The following is a 23,893-nucleotide window of genomic DNA, read 5'->3' on the forward strand; positions in this document are numbered from 1 at the left end:
GCTTAACCCTGAGTGGATCACAGCAGTTCTCAAAAGTGTGTTCACTGACCAGGCCCTCCCATGAAATGCAGATTCTGGGGCCTTCCTCTAGACCTACTGTATCAGAAACCCTAGGGTTTTGGCTGAGTAATTGACGGTTTATCAAGCTTTCCAGGTGGTTCTGATGCACCCTAAAGAACCACAGCTTTAAAGATTTCAGCAGATTATCTCATTCCCTCTCTTATGGTTTCCAAGCCCTAAAGTCTTATTAAACAGACCAAATACTCCCCCTCAATCTAGTTGATTGATTAATGTGCTATATAAACTTGAAACATTTTATGGTTAGAAAAGGAATTTGCAAAAGGAAGGAAATTCTGACACATGCTGCAGCACTGAGGAGTCTTGAGGATGTTATGCTAGGTGAAATAAGCCAGTTACAAAAAGACAGATACTGGGCTCCCCTGGTGGCGCAGTGGTTAAGAATCCGCCTGCCAATGCAGGGGACACGGGTTCGAGCCCTGGTCAGGGAAGATCCCACATGCCGCGGGGCAACTAAGCCGTGCGCCACAACTACTGAGGCTGTGCTCTAGACCTCGCGAGCCACGACTACTGAGCCCATGAGCCACAACTACTGAAGCCCGCACACCTAAATCCCGCGCTCTGCAACAGGAGAAGCCACCGCAATGAGAAGCCCGCACACCGCAACGAAGAGTAGCCCCCCCTCACCGCAACTAGAGAAAGCCCGAGCGCAGCAACGAAGATCCAACGCAGCCAAAAATCAATTAATTAATTAATTAAAAAAAAAAGACAATTACTGTATGATTCCATTTAGATGAGTTACCTAGAGTAGTCAAACTCAGAGATAAGAAAAGTAGAATGGTGGTTGCCAGGGCCTGGGGGAGGGGGGCAGGGAGTTACTGTTTTATGGGTGCAGTTTCAGTTTTGTAAGGTGAAAGGAGTTCTGGACATGGTTGGTGGTGTTGGTTGATTAAAAATTTTTTTAAATAAAATTAGAAAACAAATTTGGTGACCAAAGCAAAGATTAAAGTTGTGAGTTAAAAATGGCTTAAGTTCTTAAGCAACAGGTATTGGTTTGAGGAAAGGTCGCATACCTAACTCGGCTGGTTATCCATGGACCGCGATCCTGGGCATTAGAGTTCAGATCTAAATTTTGAAACTGGTGCTCCTCATAAATTTGGGTATTTCACCAGATGTTAGTTGAGTTTCTGAGCTACCTGAAGTAGAAGAAGCTGATTGAATAGCTCTGACTCTAGAGTTCAAATAGGATAGGTGGTCTCCCTGTGGCCATTGAGGTAAAAGGTAATATATGTACTTGGAATTTTTGCCTGTATCAGACTAAAAAGGCTTGGGCGTGAATGAACTCCTAGTGGCTTGTATCATTCTACATGAGAAGTATTGGTAAGCTTCTCCCCATCTGTTGAAAGTATGAGCCACGGGGAGAGCTCTGTCTCTTGATTTGAATCGTCGACCATCTAGCTCCCTTTATTGTCATTTGGCATCAGGTGAATGAGCCCATCTTCTCTAGAGGCAGCAACACGGGGGTGGTATTGGCAGACAGTGGGGCTTTTAATTCCTCTCTCCACCTCCCAATAATATGCATTAGTTGCCCACCCAATAAAATAATATCCTTTGCTATAAACAATTGTTGTTTTCTCAGTCTTGTTAAAGAATGAATGAAGGCATCTTTAGAAAATGGCTCTGGTCTAAGTGAAAACAGTGAACTTACTATGCGGAGCACAGCTTCAAGACAAGCGCCCTGTAACTCCTGCCCTATCCCCTTGCCACCAGGGAGCCCCTCTTAGAGCAAATTTTGCAGCCACCACTGTTCTAATCCCATTTTCGTGCTACACAAATTTCCTGGGACAGAGAAAAGTCTTGAAACATCCAAACCTGCCTCCTGTCTCAGAACCATATTCATACAACACAATGTTCTCAGAAGCCCCAGGAAATTAGTTTAGGTAAATAAAGATAAATAAGACCTATGCTAAATATATATATTTATTTATATATTTATAAATTTATATATTACCATTGTGTTCATTAAGTTATTTTATTTTGACAGAGGAAGATTTGTTTATCAAATTTGTGAGTAATACAACAGCACAGAGGAAGGACCGATTATGAGAAAGTATAATGTCATTTTTCTTTCTTTTTTTTTTTTTGCGGTAAGCGGGCCGCTCACTGCTGTGGCCTCTCCCGTTGCGGAGCACAGGCTCCGGACGCGCAGGCTCAGCGGCCATGGCTCACGGACCCAGCCGCGCCGCGGCATGTGGGATCTTCCCGGACCGGGGCACGAACCCGTGTCCCCTGCACCGGCAGGCGGACTCTCAACCACTGCGCCACCAGGGAAGCCCCATTTTTTTTTTTCTTAAATGAGATGTTAACATGACTTGCTCTCAGCAAGCCCAAGGTGGCTTCTAGTGACCACAGATGACTTTCTGGGTGTTCATGAACCATCAAATTAATCTCCTACAGATTTTTTTTTCCCTAGAGGTCTATACGAAATCCACCTGTCCACTGTTTCTAGAATCTATTGCCATCTACTCCTCCACTTTAAAAAAAATCATGATTTTTTTTCAGACTCTCATATTTTCCACTATTTCTTGACTATTGTTCACCCAGAATGGTTCCAGCATCATATCTTCAAATTGTTTCAATATCCTGCGAAGTTAATTTGTTGGGCCTCGTAATCAGGTTTGTTTTAAACATCTCATCATCATCATGATGATAACTAACATTTATTGACTCTTTTTATGTGTCAGACAATTGTGTGTCTTTTTTTAATATAGTTGAATTACAATGTTGTGTTAGTTTCAGGTGTACAGCAAAGTGATTCATCTATATATACTTTTTTTAATTTTTTTACATCTTTATTGGAGTATAATTGCTTTACAATGGTGTGCTAGTTTCTGCTTTATAACAAAGTGAATCAGCTATACATATACATATGTTCCCATATCTCCTCCCTCTTGCGTCTCCCTCCCTCCCAGATATATTTATATATATGTGTGTATAAATTTATATATATATACATATATATATATTCTCATTAAGTTGTTTAAAAAATAAAAGTACCTAGATAATAAAGGTCAGCTTTCAAACCACCACCACCAATCCTTATAAAGTGAAGCATGAACTCCTAGTCAGATGCTAAATCCAGTAAGGTTCATTATGTTCCTGGTTAAGAATTGAAATTTATCATATTCTTGTGGAAGAGTTAAGAAAACACACCATTTGGTAATTTTATGGGTAGGCCGTGTGGTCCAGTGGAAAAGTACCTGGGCTTTGTAATAGCCCTTTCTTTGAACCTAAACGTTGTACAAGTTGGCTGTGTGGATCCAGCTGCATACCTACCACGGTCAGGTTTTCTTTAGCTGTACGGTTGGAATACATTTTATCTAAATTTGTATCTCAGAGAGGTTTTGTGATGCTTGAATGAGATACTCTATGCAGAGTGACAAGTACATAGTTGGCCTATATTATTCGCACAGGAAATGATAGTTTTCGGAAAGCAAAGGTGCATGTAAGTCAGAAGCATCAGAACTTGAAAAGCACTGGGCTAAGTGTGTGGCTCCATCATGGTGTTGGGTTTACCGGGATTCTTTTTTGGTTGTACCTTTATTTGTTTAAACCCAGTTTTATTTCTTTCAGATCTGAAGCAACTACATCCGGTATCAATTTCTTGAGATTAAGATTTGAACTAGGCAACAACAGGCAAAGCTAATTGATGATGGAGGTCAAAAGTCAGGGCAGGGAGTCTGGAATAGGCTGGAAAAGTCTGGAAGAAGCCTCACGAGGATGCTGGAAATAGTCTATATCATTTTTGCTGTTTACATAAGATAAGCACACCTGATACACTCTGTGTATGTTACGTCAATAAAAAATTTAAAATGATCTAAACTAGGTGTACATAAGGATCTGAAGGTCAACATATACCAAATCCACTATTAAAGCTAGTCGACTCAGTGAATTTGATAAAGTTCTTTGATTGAACTTTAAAACAGAATTTGAAAACTACATCTCACAAGTATTTAGCCTGCAGACATTTGTTTGATCTAGAAGCATTTGGCCTGCAAACATTTGTTTAATCCTCGCTAAAAATGTGGGAGTTTGACACAAGAATCCGGCTTCTGGAAAAATCAGACGATATGACAGCAGTGGGTTGGAGCCGGATATACCCACATCAGGTGAGGTGTACCCCCTCCCGTTTACTTTGGGGCGCTGGTGCTTCCTATGCTCTGACACCTGCCACTCTGCCCAACGACCCTGCCTGCCTGGCCCAGTTGGCATTTGAGTTTCCCAGCCCGGTAGCTCAAACACTGGTTGCCCAGTTATCTTTTTTCATCTCCAACCAGTTGTCCAGACTGAGTCTTTTCCAGTAGAGGGATGGTTGGCCATTTCCAACACTAAACTGGGGCAGGAAATCGCTGTGTCTTACCCTCTTTGATCTCTCCAGTGCCCACCATAGCAAAAGCACTCATGAAATGTTTGCTGACTGGGTGAAAATTCCACATAATGGGCTGACTGCCTGTCTGTGTGGGTCTCCTGTCACATTTCTTTTCAAGGAACGTGTGTTTGCTAGCCCCACTATGATTCAAACTGCCTTTTTCAACTGTAGACAAGATGGAGGGTTAGGAAAGCAAAAGGAAGAATGTTCTCCACACTGTCCATTTAAATTTATGATTTGAAGCAGGTTTTATTATACCAAATTATCATCAGGCTAATTGCTTGACAACCTCTCTCCTTACTGCTGGCTGGCGCCATTCAACTGATCTAATCAGCTGATATGTGGCTGGGGGCTGTGTGGCATATTCTCCCTAAGGAAAAGTCTGCCAGCTGGAAAAATACCTCAACATTGTACATGCCATACACAACGCATTTCTAAGTCACAGCAGGTCTGGCATGGACAGTAGTGTTTAAGGGCATATTCTTTGCGGAACTTCCCTGGTGGTCCAGTGGGCTCCCTGGTCAGGGAACTAAGATCCTACATGCCTCGGGGCAACTAAGCCCGCAGACTGCAACTACTGAGCCTGCACACAACTGGAGAGAAGCCCTCACCTGCAACTAAGACCCGACGCAGCCAAAAATAAATAAATTAATTTTTTTAAAAAAAGCGTATTTTTTGAAATCTGACTGCCCAGGTTCAAATCCTGTTACCACCACTTGCTAATTTTGTGATCTCAGGCAAGTTTTTAATCTCTCTGTGCCTGAGATTCTTCACCTGTGAAGTAGGTGTAATAATAGTACCTCCCTAGTTGAGCTGTTGGAAGAGTTAAAATATGTAAAGTACTTGGTATCCTCCCTGATACAGTAAGCACCTGCTAAGAAACTAAATACAAATATGTCTATAAATGTAACTGGTATTTGTTGTTACCGTCACACCTTACTCATTTTTTATATCAGCTGTGTAGTTCTCCTAGAGATTGAAATGAGGCATTAAGGATACTGTAGTTTGTGTTCCGCAATGCTTCTTCTCCAGAGTTTTTTTTTTCATCCCCGAGGGTAAAAGGTGAACCCAAACGTAATTCCTCTACCTGTTATTCTTCGCACTAAATGGTAACTTGGGGTTCCCCACTGGGGATGTTGGGACTTTGAAGGGATGACTGAACCTCATGCCTTTATTTGCCACCTTCTGGCCACTAACATTCTTCTGAAGAAATCCCTTGGTTTCCCCAAAGAATTAGAGAGTGTAAAGAGAGAAAAAGAACAAGAGTGATGTGATTACTTTAGGCCTGTTGGTCTCTGTGGTCAGGGACGGCATAATACGAGCAGGATTAAACTGAAGGACTGTGAGTGTCGTCAGCAGTGTTAGCAATGAGAACGTATCACGCTTTCAGGTGTATCATAAATGCTTTATGTCCTGCAATGATTATACAGGAAAGGTATTGTGTAATAATACTTTGGACTTAGCTGACATCTTTTATGACACTCAGAGGACTACAGGCATTACTTATCAACCTTGATGTCAACGTGTGCTCAGACTGGGATTAAAAAAATGTTCCCTTGAGTACAAAGTGAGCATGGCTCAACTGCTCTGTCTCCACTTTCCTTGGAGTGTCCTCAAGGATCTGACTCCTTTAGACACACTTGGAGTTCTCTACCAAATACAATTTCCCATGAAATTGAAGGAAAATGGACTAGAAAAGAGAACCTGAGCTTATTGTTTTTCTCTAGGCTCACTGCCCAGTTTTCTTTCAGCCTGGAACCTCTATGTGGGAATTTGCAGAGTTGGGCTAAACTACTGAACCCACATGTTTGTTTATCATCACCTCGGTCATTATCACTACCCTTGCCAGTGTGATCTTTTGTACAATACCTCTTATTTTTGATGACACAGTATGATTTCTAAAAGTGAGATGTGTAGGGTACAGTTCTACCTGAATCATTTACATGATTTTATAAAGTTTAATTTATTTATTGAGCATCTAATATATGGCCAGTCATTGCTCTAGGTGCTTGGGACTCAGCCATAGTCTGAAACATCTCTGTCCTCTTGGAGTCGACATCCTTGTGAGGAGAGGAAATGAATAATGAACGTAATACATATGTAAATTATCCAGTATGTTAGAAGGTGGTGAGTGCTCTATGGAAAGAAAGTAGATCAGAGGCCAAGAGGCTGTTTCATCTCCTCCATTCATAAAATTCTTTTAATTCCTCCTGGGAGTATTGAGGACCAACTTTTTTGTGGGGGGGATATAGGAAGTGCCTATATTATTTATTTATTTATTTTTATTGAAGTGTAGTTGATTTACAATGTTGTGTTAATTTCTGCTGTACAGAAAAGTGATTCAGTTATACGTATGTATACAGTCTTTTTTTAATATAAATTTATTTATCTATTTATTTTTGGCTGCATTGAGTCTTCATTGCTGCGCGCGAGCTTTCTCTAGTTGCGGCGAGCGGGGGCTACTCTTTGTTGCGGTGCACAGGCATCTCATCGCGGTGGCTTCTCTTGTTGCGGAGCACAGGCTCCAGGCACGCGGGCTTCAGTAGTTGTGGCACTTGGGCTCAGTAGTTGTGGCTCGCAGGCTCAGTAGTTGTGGCTCATGGGCTCAGTAGTTGTGGCTCGTGGGCTCTAGAGCAGAGGCTCAGTAGTTGTGGCACACGGGCTTAGTTGCTCTGCTGCATGTGGGATCTTCCCGGACCAGGGCTCAAACCCGTGTCCCCTGCATTGGCAGGTGGATTCTTAACCACTGCGCCACCAGAGAAGTCCGTATACATTCTTTTTTAATATTCTTTTCCATTATGGATTATCACAGGATATTGAAGACAAACGTTTAATTTTAAAAAACATACTCTGTGAAAGTACTTCGAGCTTCTGGAGTGTGCCATAAAAATACAGGCAAGTAAGTGCCCTAAAGCAGCGGTCCCCAACCTTTTTGGCACCAGAGACTGGTTTTGTGGAAGACAATTTTTCCACGGACCAGGGTGGTGGTAGTGGGCAGGATGGTTCAGGCACTAATGCGGGCGAGGGGGAGCGATGGGAAGCGCCAGACTTCGCTGCTCGCCCTCCACTCACCTCCTGCTGTGGGGCCCGGTTAGGAACCGGGCTGGGGGTTGGGGACCCCTGCTCTACAGGCATCCAAGTCTACCTTACACAGTGGACGTCTAACTTACAACTGCTGGAGAACAGTGTAACTGTTATGCACAGACACAGACACAAAGAAATTGAAAGTAAGTAAGGGAACCACATTTTCTTCATTATTTAGTGAGGCTTTCTCTCCATAGACCCCCATCTCTAACCACAAACAAGCACCCTACAAGGACATGTGCAAATCATTAAGGACAAATACCATGGAAGTCCGGTGTTCTGAAATCAAGGCCATCTATCTTGGTCTGCAGTTTATCAACAGAGTAAAATAAAACTCTCCTGCCTGTGGGTGTTTAAAAGGTAATCAGAAGGAAACAGGATGTGCCTGAGTAGATGCGCTACTAGCTTTTAGAGAAAAGGAAAAAGAAAAACTCCACATTTCTTCAAAAGCTCATCTAGTATATTCTTTTTTTTTCTCTTCACCACAGATATTAGTACTGGGAAGAAATTTAGTGATGTTCTAGATTAGTGAGGACTTGAGCCCAGAGACTATAAGTGACTCGTTCACAGTCACTTAGCAGGTCAGTGGCAGAATCAGAAAGAAGCCTGGCCCACCACCTCCTGGGCCAGCACTGTGGGTTCCACAGCTCTGCTTCCAGATTAGGTCATCAGTGCTACTTCAAACATGGATTGCCTAACCATCTACAGCTGATGGCCAAAGAAGCTAGGAGGTAATAAACGAGAAATCTAAGGTGTCGGTGAAAGTGTTCCAGATTCTTAGTAGAAATCTGAAGTAGAGCGAGCAGGAAATAGAAGATGGGGCTGAGGGCAGGGTTTGGGGGGCAGCATGGTGAGGAGAGTCTCTCTTCCACATGAAGCGGTTGCGGGGTGCTGCACATTCCAGTGTGAAGAACTTTCCATGCGCCAAAGTAACCATTGCTGACTCTGAAGGGCAGTGCTTCCCGACTTAAGTACCCAGGCTTCACTGTCCTTCCGCCCATGCGTGGCCACTGCACTACCAAAGGGTGATGGGGACACGCCGTGGGATGTCACTTGAGGTCCTGGTGAAGGTGGCAGCGTGACTGTGCCGATACCACCACTATGAGGTAACAGTTGAGGTCTTTCCCTGGGCCGGGCACTGTGCTAAGTGCTTTGCTTACGTCATCATGTTCTGTCCTCACATCAGATAGGTTCTATTATCAGTCCCATTTCAGAGGAGAGAAAACTGAGGCTTGGAGAAATTTAGTTATCAGCTCAGGGTCACAAAGCTAGTGAATGCCAAAGTCAGAATTCAAATTATCCTTCGTAGAGGGCAGTGGTTCAAAGCATGGGCTCTGGGGTCAGATTGCCAGCTTGGGAATCCCCCCCTCCGATGCTTGCTAGCTGTGAGGTGTTCAACACATTCCTCAGACTCCCCAAGCCTCCCTTTCCTCAGCTCTAAAGTTGTAACAATAATTATAGTATTTACCTTATAGAATTGTGGCGATTAGAGAATGTAACATAGTAACTACGTATTAACACATAGTTAATTAGTATTTGTGTAGTAGATAACTAGTTCAGCTACAGGTTGAATCACATGAACTTGCTATTGTAGTCGACCAAAAATTGTCAAAATATTGACAATTTCATGTGGTTCAATCTAATACTACATAGGCATTCACTCTTTGTAAACATTAACAATGACTTTCTTATTCATCTCATAATTTGTGAAAGGACAGGTGATTTGATTGCTTCAATACAATTTTTTTTCTATACCTGCCTGCTCATTTTAGTTTCTCTGAAGAACCACATAAAGATATCTTTTCTTCTAATGTAACATAGCACCCATGAGAACATACACAGTGACATAGTTCCTGGAGCCACTAATCCCTTGAGGATGTTGTCATAGGGAGCTCGGACGGGAGTAGATATGAAGCGAGCTTAGATTGCACAGGGCTGGACTAGGAAATGACTGGTGAAATGAAGAGGGGGTAGACGCCTGGCTCCTTTAAACCGGTGGTCATGTCCCGCTGGTTGAAGGAATGGCATTCCCATACTAGATGGCTGGTTGTGATAACCAGATATCAAGCAGAACCATTTGTCACTGTGCACTGTGGAAACCAGCTTCTGGTCAGCAGCAGGAGGTTGTTAAATCTGACACATTCAAAATGAATTTTGTGGCCCGGCTGCCCTTGAACTCTGGTTTGGTGGGAGTAGCCTGTGATGGAAGGACACGCAACTCGGTTGTGGTGTGTGGGAAGGCGATAGGGTGGGAGAGGAAAACACAAAGCTGGGACAAGAATTTTGCCTTCCTCAAGGAAAGAAGGCTACTTCTGATAGAATGCATCCAGGGTGCAAGATCCAGTGGAGGTTCCTCTTTTGAAAGAGGGTTCTCTGCCCGCCCCGACCACCACTGTTCCTATCCCACACTTGCCTCAATCGTGTTTCCTTAGATTTCATATTATAGGCATAGAGATAGCTCTGGAATTCAAGGGGAGCATTCTGGAGAGACAGCGTTGCTAGTCAACACAGGGACAATCTCTAAATACAATTAGTTTCACCTTTGAAATGTACTAACCTCCTCAAGGATGCTTCAGACTTTCTTGGTGTCTGGAATGGAAATTACTACAGTGTTTAGAGTATAATGCCCCCTGTGATGTCAGAATTTTGCAGTGTGTGTGTGTGTGTGTGTGTGTGTGTGTGTGTGTACGTGCTCCCTTTCCTTCTTTCCACATCTTAAAAAATTAATCTGGAAGTCTTTTAAAGCTTCTATAGCAAGGAGGTTTACAGATTATGCGTGGATCCCGTGATCTGTTTTTTTCCCACCGTGGCAGCCGTAAACTAATGAAAATGCATTCGCATACCCACGAATTGAGACACACTTGGAGTTGCTTTCTTTCTGTGTGCCCTATTGCTTTTCTCTGTGTGTGTGTGTCTGTGGTTACTGTTAAGCTGACCCCTACAGTCTGGGGCAAATACCAAAACTTGAAGAAAGCACTGCTTCTCCACACAGCTGCAAAGGCCTGCCGTTTCAGAGGCTCAGATGATATAGTTGTAAGTGAAATTCCTTTAACACAGTCGCAGTTCAGGAAACCTGTCAGGATTCCATGCGCAAAGGTGAGCTGCGTGGCACTCCACTGGGCTGAATTTTCAAATGCAGTGTCTTGTTGTTGTTTTGTTTTTTTACAAGCACTACTTTTATAAATGTTTGTGTCTGCGGGGGTGGTTATAATATTGAACGTGATCGCTGGAAACAATGACTGTAGAAAGATTGTCCTTTTTGAGTCTCCCTCCCCTCCTCCTAGTTTCTGTGAGAAACTGTTGCTTGCAAAAACCATAGCTAATTAAAAATTGAACTTATTCAGCTGCACAGAAGCCCTAGGGGGGACCAACAAGGGGAGGGAGGACGAGCAGGCAGGGGAGCCCTATGAGTGAAGCCGCCAGCGCCATTCATTCTGTTGTCCTCCGCTTCGATGTAACCGTCATCACGGTGCATCGAGTTTTTGTGAGTCAAAGGACCCTAGAGCGACCTTTGGCAGGAGAGGGCTTACCCGTTGCCACGGGCTCTGCTTGCAACAGGCTGACAAGCAGCTTCTGCAGAGCGCACGGGGCTGTGTGCCCACGGCCACTCTCGGGTTCTGGCCGCGTGTACTTCCCCTTCCATCAGGGGGCCCGCTGCTGTCAGGCCGGCCGGCCGGCGATTGGTTGGGAGGAGGGCAGTAATCTGAACTGCCTTTTGTACTTGGCTAATCAGGGCAGCCGTCTGACTGCAGGTTCGGAGCGGAGGTGCCTGGGTGGTGTCTGACACCTGTGTCTTAGCCCTCGCCTTCCGGGGCTGCTTCCCGGGGATTCTTTCCGGGCCGGAATCGTGCCTCTGTGCCACCTGCCCCAAGCCACTGAGGCCCCTCGGCGGCCGGCTTGGCCCAGTGTCATGCTGGACAGAGTTGTCCAACAGATAGCTGAGGTCAGTGGAAATGCCGGCTTAGACTTCCTTAAGGTAAGTCCTTTTGAAACCAGGTGTATTTCTCGACATGATTTCTATGTATACCTCGACAGAAACGCCAGTATCAGGAAGGTAAACTAAAGAGAGGCAAGGAAGTTATTTTAGTTTAGGCCTTTATGATGAAATTCCTAAGTGATTCGGCTGTCAGATGTGCCGGCAAAATGACACCAAGGCAGAAATAAAGATGTACATGGAGAGAGGGGTACTTGACAAATCACTGTGCACTCCTTCCTATTTGATGAGAAGCTCGAGTGATGAAAAGAAACTTTTCATCGAGGCCAACAAATATATATGCTGGGCCATAGGCTCCTTCCAACCATGGATTTACTAATTCTAATTACGGCTTATTTTTAAAGCTATCTTTAAGTTTTTGCTCGTGTGATGGGAAAGCAGTTTTTCTTTTTGAGGTTTGCTCAGCAAGGGGGAGTCAGCAGCAGGGGTTTGACTGTACTGCCCGGCTCACTTTCCTCCACGCTTACGTTCCAGAGAAAGTCCGATCCTCGATGGAAGCACCTATCTGAGCAACAGTGAGATTCTTAGGAATATTAAGCCACGATTCCGATTCAGCTTAACCTCTACTCTGATTTCATTTTATGTACTTTTGAGTGGATTGACGAACACTTTGGGGACCTCCTGTTGGATTGCTGTGAGCATACTTTCATTCTAGGGTTCAGTAATCCAAGGTTGGTAGAAAGACTAGTGGTTCAGACTAATGCTAACACTCTTGCCTGTTTGTCCTGACAGGGAGGAAACGATTTTAATTTTTTTAATGAAAACTTTCTCTAAATGGGTTAAGGTCCATTTCTAAATCCAAAGACGTTCTGAGACTCCTTTTCCCACCGTATTCCAAAGATAGTAGGAAGGTGTTCCCCGATTCTGAATGATTCTATTTAAGTAGTAAACAGTAATAGAACAGACAGAGATGGTGAAAAACAGGGATAAGCATTCAGAAACCACATGCTCGCGATCTATGTTAAGCATCCCGAAATATGTTTTTTTCTTCCATTATTTATAGCCAGTTGGAAATCTCCATCTTTCTCAGCTGTGAACTAACTCTTGTTTATAAAGACATTTTCCTGTAATAAGATCAATGTATTAAAAATACTAAATATAAATAGTAAAAATGACTGCTCTGATGAATGGAAGCATCAGAAATGACATTGCCCATGGGGTGAAATGTGATCATCACACAAGTCTACAGAAATCATTTAAAATATAATGTGTGTGCAAATAGCACAGATGGCTGGCGATAATTGAAAAATTAGATCCATTGGTAGGTAGATACTAAGTGAATTTATAAATGTTGAGGGAGTTAAAGGAGAAATGAATGTTGGAAAGCTAAATAAATATTGAATATCTAGCATTGATTTAAATTTCAAAATTCTACCTTTGCTTATGAATTACAACCTAGAGAGTGTATAAATCAAAGATGATTTCCTGGGTTAAGGATAAGTCATTGTTATATATGAAGGGATAAATTCCATCTCAGCCCTAATCACTATCTTAGAAAAAAAATCACCATCCATAAAAACCTCAGTGTCCTAAAAAGGTACAGAAAGGAAGAGAGAACTAGTTGAAAAACCTCTATCTCTAGTTAAAAAGGAAATAAAGTCACAACAACCGCACATTTCATATTGAGTGTAGAAAACCCCGTACCTATCTGCAGAGTACAAGGGGACCCACAAATGTGTAATTTAACACAATTGTTAATAACTAATACACGCGTGCGCACACACACATTTCATCCCGAGAACAGTATCATTAGAGTTAGACTGAGACAGGGGGATAAGTATCTTATATTTATTTTTTTCCCCAGTGTCTCCTTTCTGGAACCGTGGAATGCCTGCCAGGCTCCCTCGTCCGCGGCAGGCGTGGTGGCGGTCCCCCTGGTGTCGTGGGTAGCACACAATGGGACACAATAGAGCGCACTCAGCCTTGCCCTCCCAGACGCACAGTGTGTGCCCCATTGGCTCTGCTTGGAAGGGTCAGCTATGCAAATGAAGCCGTGCACGTCAGACACTGCCCTCCCCTTACCTCTCCCTCTCTTTTCTCCTCCCTCAAGACAGATTCCAGCCTTTGCCCCAGACTTTTCTGACTGGTGGATGGAGGGTAGGGGTGCTGTGAGCTCAGAAGCTGAACAACTGGGCAAAATGTCCCTTTGCTGGATGTGCTTCGTAGCCCTAGACAAATGGAAAAGGAGGCAGCTTCCTCATCCCCACACTATAGATAGCTTCATTAAAATGTCCCTGGTTAGTAGGAAAAAGTGGGCACTCCTTGTTAGGCCACACCTCTAAAAGGCATGTTTTGTTTTATTTGGGGTTTTAATTGCTTCCAGCAACCCTAATGTTCGTATTTGGGAGAAGGGAGGGAAGTTTTACGTCAGAACAAATGGGTGATTTTAGAAGGCAGGAACCTAAGTAGTCTCAAGTCATTTTGCTTCTAGTTGCACAGATTGGATTAAAAAACAAACGTCAAATGATGGTGGCAGTGACCTATCATCTGATATCGTGGGGAGAAAAGCACAGATGCACGTCTGTGAACTGAAACTGGTAGGATTGCTCTGATGGCCTGTCAAGTGATCCAGTGAGTTCTGGCGTCAGACACTTAAGTAGGACTTTGCTTGTACACACTGGGCCTGGTTTTGCAGAGACAACTCAGGGGATGGAATTTAAATGAGCCCCACCTTGAAAAGCTATGGCTGTTTAGAATCACTTGTTTTATTTCCAAGTCCCAAAGCTCCTTAGTGACCGATAAAGCTGCCGGTAGACCTTTTCCACCAAATCCCCGTGGTCAGCAATCCGGACCAGCCCTCCAGGGGTGGTGGTCCCTGCAGTTAGACCCCAATGTGCCCGTCTCCAAGTTCCTCCCTTATCTTTTCCCTGGCAGCACTGGAGACTGGTCCTGTGAACCTGATATTTATGCAGTGATTTCACAGTTGTTTCTTACTCATGGTTCATCAATTCCTCTATCTGATGCGTGTAGGTCAGTATCATTATCCCAGTCTGGAAGAGGGAGAGAAGTGATGATGTGGAATGATTTGTCCAACAGCATCAAGAAGTTAGTGAGAAAGTAGAATCTGACATGCCTTGCTTTTCTCCTTTCTTTTCCATCTTCCTGTCAAAAGAGAAATCAGGAATTCTTAAACTTCTTCCTCAGCAACTCTGGGCACTAAAAAGGCTTCAGTCCAAAACTCTGCTGCTCTCAACTGGATCACTGTAACAGGAAGGGCTCAGAGGCTTACAGACAATGAAATGAATTGGGTATGGATTGCGTGTGCACGTGTGTGTGTGTGTGTGTGTGTGTGCACGTGTTTGTATGTCTGCACACACACGTGCGCCCCACCCCCACCCCGCTCACCAGAAGGACTCAAAACCCCAGGGGTGTGTTGGTAAAGTTTGTCCAAAGCCTCATCTGAGGAGGAGGCAACATCTGTGCTATGGCCTTTTCCTAGAGAGGCCTGATCATTCACTTATAACAAATCTCAACCCGGGCCCCATGGCCAGGGAGGCCAGGCCAGGAGCTGCGGGTGAGCTAGTCTGAAGGCGGCTGGCCCGCATTCGCCTCCGAAAGTATTTCAGGAATGTTAATGGTATGCCTGAGTGGAGGGCTTCAGAGCCCGGAGCTGGGGCTGAGAACTGCTCTGTGGCCATCTGTTGAGGCCCAGGAAGTCTCATAGCAACAGCTTCTCAAGAATGGTGCCTTTTTTTTTTTTTTTAATTAAAATTAACTAACACAAAACCAAAAACTGCTCCACTGCTCAGGGAGAATCAGGACAGGGTTCGGATTCTTTCTACAGAGTGATGAGCTTTTAAGGAAGAAAAGCCCCCCACATCCTTAATTCCTGTTCTTTAAATGAGCAATTTGTAACATGGTTTGAGGTCTTAATTTTTTTTTCCCCCTGGGGTAGAATTCTCTTTTGGAAAAGGGTAGAGGTGAAAACAAGTTTCCAAAGCTGTGGAGAAATCACTGGCAGAATTCTGGTTAAGAAAAAAGTGGTCAGAGTTTTGAGATTTTCCTGGTATTTGTTGCTCTTAGTGATCCTGTCAGCAGCTGCCTTCTTTTTCCCTCTGTAATAATGTGAGCTTTAGAAACCTGGATGTTTAGTTAGTGAAATGAACTTCAGACAAAGACGTTGCTTTTACTGTGACGATGTACGGGCTCCACTGTGAGTCGCTCAAATCTGTGTAAGAGCAGACCTCGGAAAAAGAGAGAGGCCAAGTATTAATAATATTTGTATCTTTTAATTTTTCAGTTGATGGGGCACTAAGTTAGCCATTTATAGTAACTGAGTTCCTTCCTCAGGATAGAAGATCCTGTAAAATGGTAAACACCTGAAGCCTAACGAGCAGCTGAGAGTACAGGGATGGGTACTCTAGATGGAGACAAAAGAATCGTATTCTGTTCTAAATTCTACCCCATACTGAGCTATTTTAGGCAGGCGCACAACCTGTTAAAGCGTAGTTCCTCATGTGCAAATTGGATTTCTGCATTATTAGGAAGGTTAAATATAATCACATAAAAGGAACTGGGGAAATGGCCCTCGAATCTGAGTGACATCTATAAAGGAGCGTTGTAAGCTGTCTTCCTTGCTGTTCTTGGGAAACATCTTCCCATCTTCCTGGGAAATGTTTTCATGAGAATATATACGCATATACAGACACACACAAATTGTTATATATTTAGATATTTATATTTTCATTTAAAAAACTGAAGAGGATAAAAATATATATCCTCAAATCTTATCAAATAAAATTTTCCTGTAGAGTCAAAAAATATTCTGACAAGTGATTGTTCCAACACGTATATAATTCTTGAATATAGTACACATGTGGAATATATCTTTACATTTTTTTAATTTTTTTTTTTTTTTGCGGTACGCGGGCCTCTCACTGTTGTGGCATCTCCCGTTGCGGAGCACAGGCTCCGGACGCGCAGGCTCAGCGGCCATGGCTCACGGGCCCAGCCGCTCTGCGGCATGTGGGATCTTCCCGGACCGGGGCACGAACCCGTGTCCCCCGCATGGGCAGGCAGACTCTCAACCACTGCGCCATCAGGGAAGCCCTACATTTTTGATTGCTAGTGTTTCTTGGAAATATTCAGAATGAATGTATTGCCCCCAATGGTTAAAAATAATGTCACCAACTCTTGGGAAAAGTATGTATACTCCGAGTTTGGTTTCTGGAACGTGGGATCCTAATGAAGTCTTTCTATGAAAAGCATGACCACTTACCCTCTCGGTCCCTATTTCCTTATGTGTAAAATTTAACCAGTAAGTATTTATGGAGTGCCTACCGCATGCCAGCTGTGTTTCTACGTGCTTGGGTTTAGGGTTGTGAACAAAAGTAGACAAAAATCCTTGCATACACTCTGGTCAAGGGAGACAGATAACAAACCCCCAAATAAGTCAATTGCGTTGTAGGTTATAAAATGATAACTGCTATGGAAAAACCTAAAGCAGGGAATATTGCAATTTTCTAAAGGGTGGTGAGAGAAGGCCCCTTGAGGAAGGTGATGAAGGAAGACTCAGTAAGATTTGAAGGAGGTGGGAGACTGAGCCTTGGGGTAAGCTGGGGAAGAGGCTAGAAGCAGAGAGAACAGCAAGTGCAGAGGCCCTGGGGACAGTGTAGGTGGCACGTGTGAGGAAGAGCCAGGTGAGTGCAGCGGGGTCAAAGGTCAGGGCCCTCTGGGCCATTGGAAGGCATTTGACATTTACTCTGAATGAACCCTAAGAGAACTTACTTCGCAGAGCTGTTGCAAAGTTTAAATGAAATAATTTGTTTGAAGCCTTTAGTATAGTGCCTTCCACATAAAAAATCTTCTATAAATAACTGTTAGCCATTGTTCATTTCTTTATTATTACCACTACCTAGGATTTAAAGATAGGACGATGTGAGCATACAGAAGAAGGTTTTGTTCTGATTAAAGCTGATTGTTCATATGAGAATTAAACTCCCAACCTTGGCCCCTTAGCTATTCAATTCTATCACCTAAGAAGGTCCCAATTCTGTATCTTCAAACATACAAGGGAAAAGCTTACTTTTTAAAAACTGGCCTTGTTTAAGCTACACCATTGTCTCTATTAGGAAAGTATGAAGTCCATACTCTCTAGGGACAGGTGTATTTTGATACATTTGGTTTAAGTTTCAGCTATAAAAGTCCTGTTGAATTCCACTGGATTCACATGCTATCACAATGTACTCATGTTTGAGTCTTGATACGGATCCCCTTCTCCAGGCCACAGGATCCCAGGTGGGGAGGAATCTATTGCAGATATAATGAAAACAAGGAATCCATGTCTTCTCCTTCTCTCCTGAGCACAGAAGCAAGATTGGTTTTCCTGGGTATTTCGAGAGCCCTCTTTCAAAATGATCTTCTTGGACACCCTCTGAGTCTCCTCCTTTGAACCTGAAGGATTTTGGTAGGAACTCATGTCAAGTAGTGCCTAGCTCAGAAACTAGGAGAGAGATTAAAGCATCCTTTAATGCTTGCTCTTCTCCAAGCATTTGAAGACATCATTTACAATCAGGGTTATCTTATCCCTGCTCCAGAACCAGGAAAAGTGGTCTGGGGACAACAAAAGGAAGTGCTTGATGATAACTGAGATTATCAATAAAGGGAAAGGCTAACTAAAAGCGTGCACCCCCGTCAATGGAAATCTTCCAGTAGGGGCTGGGCAACCAGTGGGCAGAGGGGTTATCAAACATTTGGACGACAGCTTGGCTTCTAAGATCTCTTCCAGATTTGTGGTTCTACTTTCTTCCAAGGTATGCTTATGGAAAACTAAATTCTTCAGGGAAAGCCCACCTTAAATTTTCTTTAACCGACATCTTAAATTGGGGATTCTGAGAGCAAGAAACAACTGATTGTAGAAGCTCTGTTTCATTTAGGGGGGTGGTCAGATGGGTCATCCTCCTGCAATGGTGACCCTGGTCCTGGTGCCTGGAGCCCCAATTCTCCCGACACTGACTGTGCTGTGCTCCGTGTTAGCAGATTCCAAGATCAGCGTGTTGTCGTATTGCTACTACTTGCTGTGAAGTTGCTTAGTCATGATCGGTGGGTGGAATGGACTATAGCTCGCTTTTCCTTTTGAGCAAATACTTGAATGTATTTACGTTCTAAATGATTAATAACAACGCTCTCCTAAAAAGCCTACTGACAAGGCTACAATTTTAATCCCAATTTAACAGGTTATTAAACGATTGAGATACCAGTTCAGTAACTAATCCAAGGTCATAGGGTGAAAGAGCTGGAATTTGAACCCAGGCAGTCAGCCAGCAGGATGTCCCCGTAAACTGCTGTGTCTAGTCCTATGAACTTATTTCATTTGTGGTAGCTCTCCTGTTGATCTAGAGAAAAAATGATCTGTCATATCATTACACTTTATTGCCCTCTGTGAGGGAAAAGAATGAAAACTGTTGATACCCCATACCTAGCATAGTGCCTGGGGCAGGGCAGATACTCAAATATTTGTTGAATGAATGAGGAAGTAAGGGTGTGACATGAATAAACAGTAGTAAGGCCATAGAAATGCCTTCTTAATCTCACAGAGCCACAGAGATATATGTGAATGCAGGATGTCACAATGCAAAAACTTTGAAAAGTTAAAAACCAGGTAAAATTACAGGTGAGGATATAATGGGGCAGTGTCAACATCTTCCTCTCTTATTAAGTGCTCATTAATATTCTATATAATTAACAAGTCCTATCACACTAGAAATAGTACCCCTAAAAGATCCCAGACTAACACTGGCCACATGACAATTGGGGAAGGAGCGAACCAGGGAACCATGAATCCCACCAAATCAGGATTTTAAAATGGGATTTGGACTCAGTGCCTTTAACAAATGGACACTGAGCTTCACAGGTTTATTAAGGAACTGAGACAGGAAGCCTGAGTTTGGCCAATGCCAGGGCCTGAGGGGACATTTGGTTGCAGTAAAAGTAAACCAACTCAGACCAGTTCAAATAAAAAGAGGGTTCTTTGAAAGAGTAGGAGGGAAGCTTGAGGAATCCAACTGCAGCAAGCCAGGAACACTTCCAAGTTTAACCTAATGATTAAGTCAGAAGGAGTCAGAAGTGTGAGTGAATTCCCACCTTGGCATTGCTGTGTTTGTGACCTTGGATAAATTCCTCCATGTTTCTGGACCTTGTTTTACCCATGTGAAAAGTAGGGAATAAGGAAAGTATCTACTTTGTTGGGTTGTTGTGTAGATTAAATGAGGTAATACATATAAAGCACTTGGAACACTGCCTGACACATAGTAAGAGGTCCGGAACCACCAACCTTAGCAAGTAGGCAGCTATTCACTTTCTCCTTGGACTACATAGTCCCTCATTTCAGTTGACATTGAGCATTGGTTCCATTACTCTCCCTGTAGACTGGCTTCCTGAAGGACGTGGTTCCAGGGTTAATTGAATGGCATAGTGATGTCATCAAGGCTCCAGGTTTATCTATTTCCATCCTACCATCCTTTGCATGATGATTTTAATCTTCAGATTTGTCGCTCATGATTACAAGATGGCTGCTGCAACTCCAGGCATCATGTCTTCGAACAACTTTGTCTAAAGGCAGGAAGGAGTCCCACTTTGGTGTATTTTAGTAAGAATGAGCAACACTTTCCAAAAACTCTCCTACAAACTTTCCTTTGGGTCAGAGCCCGTTAGCTAGAGTTGTCTTATACCCATGCCTGGACTAGTAACCAGCAGGGGGGTCAGAGTACCATGATTGGTGTAGATGAAAGATGATTTATTTCTTGGGGCTGTGGAAGGATCCACCTTCCTGGGTACATAGCCACCTGATGCCACAGTGGGATCAGAATTCTGTTTGTGAGGAAGAAGGGGACAGTAACCATTGAATAAACAATCATAAGGACCTGTCTTAGATAAGCATGTGTCCAAGCCAGGCAAATCAGAGTTCCTCCCTGAGATTTTATACACAATCTAAGAGAAGACAGAGTTTTCTTTTTTTTGAAGTGGCTAATATGGGATGAAATAAAACTGAAGTTCTCTGCTCCGTGGTTGTTTTCTGCATCCCCATCCACCATCCTACCGCAACACACACACACACACACACACACACACACACACTCACTGAAGAAAGAGTCCTGTTTACTGCAGAAAAAAGTATGTATATGAAAAAGAGAGAAAGAGAAAGACATAGAAACTGACACAGGCAGACACACACACACACACACACACACACACACACACATCCAAAGAGATAAGGATGAGGGAGAGAACCTGAAAATATTTTCAATCCCTGAGGCTATCTCCATTCTTGGCCTTCCCAAGAAATTCCCATTTTTGCTTAAATTTCTCTGTAGGTTCAATGTCACTTGTATCATTTGCAATAACAACCACAAAATTGTGTCTGCTGCGTTTCCCCCAACTTCTGGGTTTCTGTCCTCCCACGTCCACTTGTGTGTGGCACTGGTTCACCACGCAGCCATGGGTCCTACACCACGTGTCCTCCTGGCTCTCAAGCTTTCATCACCTTATTAACTCAGGTCCTGGCCCCCAGTTCCACGTTCCGTGGGCAACAACCTGAATGACTCTGCTTGTAGCCAAGGAAGAGCTGGTCCAGCCTCACCTCTGCAGCTGGGGCTTGGTCAGGGCCGTGCTCCCTTAGAATAGTTGTGAACAGGGAGACAATAACATCTCTGACTAAAACTGTGTGATAGCTGTCCAGTCCTTCCTGAAATGGCTCACACCCAATTGAAAAGTACATTTTTCACAAGTAATATAGCTAGATTTCAGATATACAAGTGCTTCTGACAGGGACTTAAAAGTCTGGAGGCTCTGCTTCCTGTGGCCTGACTTGAATAGAGAAGAGAATTCTGTATTTGTATCCGGAGGGAATTAGTGAGGGGTTTGAGGAAGGAGTGAGTAGGACAGCTGAGCAAAGTCATAAATGAAGTCAGTGTGGACATCAGGGATGGACTGACTGGGAGAGCCATAAAGGACCAATGGGGAAGACCCCAAGAAAGGCAGAAATACAAAAAGTTGAGCCTGTGGTTCAGTAAGTGTGGCTAACTCTTTATTTTTTTAAATATTTATTTTCACTTTTTTTAAAATTATGGAAACATCCAAACACTAATGAAAGCAGAGAGTACCACAAATTCTACCCCATGCACCCCGGCACACACATCCACCATCCAGCTGGATGGCTCTTGTTAAGTAGAAGAAGTCTGGGAGGGGGAGATGAAAAAAGAAGGGAGAGAATCTGGTGTAAGACGAAATAGTCAATGACAGTTGTATTAGCAAACTTCACAGGAGGGGCCAGGAAGTTGAAATCTAAGATGTTTGTTCTTCTTAATCATGGGTTAATGAAATGATTGCTAAGTGAGATCTGGTTTTTTGAGTAGGGATTACATAATCTGAGGAAGCAGACCCCCCCTGTGGCCTAATCTCCAAACTGCTGGGGTCTTACATGGTGACAAGACAAAGAAAGCAAGAGGTGTCGTTCATTTGACATTCAGCAACTATTGGTCTGCAGTCTCCCAGGCACTGTGCTAGGCTTCATAGGGACAGAGTCCTTGCTTTCACAGAATGTAACGTCTAGTGGGGGAAATGGACAGGCACATTAGGACGAAGTTTTTCTGGTAGCATAGGATAGGTGAACGCTTCTTGAGGGAAGAGGATTGTCTTGATTTTCATAAGGATGAATAGGAGCTGGGTAGAGAGATTAGTAGGTAAAAGTGTTGTAGACAGAGTAAACTAAGAGGTGCTTGAAGAGAACCTTAAGTCAAGGCTGTAGGGCTGACTGTGCACATGTGACCCACATAGAGGACGGGCAGAGATGGGGTGGGAGCAGGGCTGAAATCCGGCCCAGGCTTTGCTCCCTGGAGCACCTTCACCCACCCGGATTAGGCGGTGCCTTTGTCTAATTTACACAAGGTGCCGAGTGGGCTGGGGGTAGCTCTGTCTGAATATATTTGGTAGTTTTTGATTGGAGGACATACGTGAGGATGCTCGTAAGTTTGAACAGGACCCTGAAGGTGATGGGGAGCTAATGAAGAATTTAAAAGGCAGGTCGGGGTAGATGAAATAATGCCATTTGCAGCAACATGGATGGACCTAGAGATTATCATACTGAGTGAAGTAAGTAGAAAGACAAATATCATATGATATCACTCATGTGTGGAATCTAAAATGATACAAATGAACTTATTTACAAAATGGAAACAGACTCACAGACATAGAAAACAAACTTATGGTTACCAAAGGGGAAAGGCTGGGGGAGGGATAAATTGAGAATTTGGGATTAGTGGATACAAACCGCCATATATAAAATAGATAAACAACAAGGACCTACTATATAGTACAGGGAACTATATTCAATATCTTATAATAACCTATATTGGAAAAGAATCTGAAAAAGAATACACACACACACACACAAAACTGAATCACTTTGCTATGTACCTGAAATATTGTAAGTCAACTATACTTCAATTAAAAAAAAAAAAGGTAGATCAGGGGCAAAGTCAGATTTATGTTTGGGAGAGACCATTCTGGCTACATTTTGGAGGGTGGTTTTGAAGATGGCAGGTCTAGAGGAGCAGAAACTAGTGAGCAACAACTGGTCCAGGTGAGAAATAGTGAAGGCCTGCACCGAGGCTATGGCAGGCGAAGGGGGGGAAGTGGTGGATTGGACATCTAGAAGGTAGAACAGGTAGACTTGATGACAGGCTGGCTCTCTGGGTGAGGGAGGAAGAGGTGATTAGGATGACTCCCCGGTTTTTAACTTCAGCAGTTCAGCGGAAAGTTCTGGCTTCCCAGAAAAGACAGATAAACCCGAGAACTTTGACACAGTATGTACTAAGGTGTTAACTGTTGAGTAACAGTAAAAAGTTCCTTATATAAGCCTGTAGTTAAAGATTAAAAGGAAGGTTTTAATAGTTGCTTTTGAGATAGAGGGAAAACACCCTGGTCTTGAGCTGTGTCTGTTCAGAGAATGGCCAGCTGATATTAAAGAAAATGGTTACTTCCCCTTTCAAGTACAGCAAAACCTCCTGCTGTGGATAACCAGTCTTTACAAGGTAGTAATGCCCAGCCGCAGACAGCTAGTTCTTCACCTTTATTCTTTCAAGAGTAAAATGATATAAACCCCTTCCCCATTCCTTTGGAGAAAGCGTTTTTTTTTTTTTGTTCGTTTACTGATAGTGGACATGCAAGCAGGGTTCTTTCTGTCTCCCTGTGCTTGTCACGATGGGATAATAGCTCAGGCTTTGGAGTTGAATGGTCCTGGGTTTGAATGCCAAGTCATTATTTTCCATCACTTTGGGCAGGATACTTACCTTTATGAACCTCATCTGTAAAATGGGAGAAATATGACTCAGCTCACAGAGCTGTTGTGTGAGGGTTAAGGGGTAATGAAA

The 23,893-nt window shown here is 43.4% G+C and overlaps 1 protein-coding gene across 1 annotated transcript in view; it reads left to right on the forward strand.

Annotated features, from left to right (window-relative positions):
• The first annotated feature begins 11,251 nt into the window (after positions 1-11,251).
• Positions 11,252-23,893, forward strand: part of SHROOM3 (shroom family member 3) — a 163,444-nt gene continuing 150,802 nt past the window's right edge. Inside the window, exon 1 of the mRNA XM_022599498.3 lies at positions 11,252-11,507. The gene's annotated coding sequence lies outside the window, so the exon portion shown is untranslated. The remainder of the gene's footprint in view (positions 11,508-23,893) is intronic.

This window comes from Delphinapterus leucas, chromosome 5, assembly GCF_059928025.1.
Source record: "Delphinapterus leucas isolate spDelLeu-1000000601 "Yukka" chromosome 5, BTC_Dleu_Yukka2, whole genome shotgun sequence".
In the NCBI taxonomy this organism is placed as follows: Eukaryota; Metazoa; Chordata; class Mammalia; order Artiodactyla; family Monodontidae; genus Delphinapterus; species Delphinapterus leucas.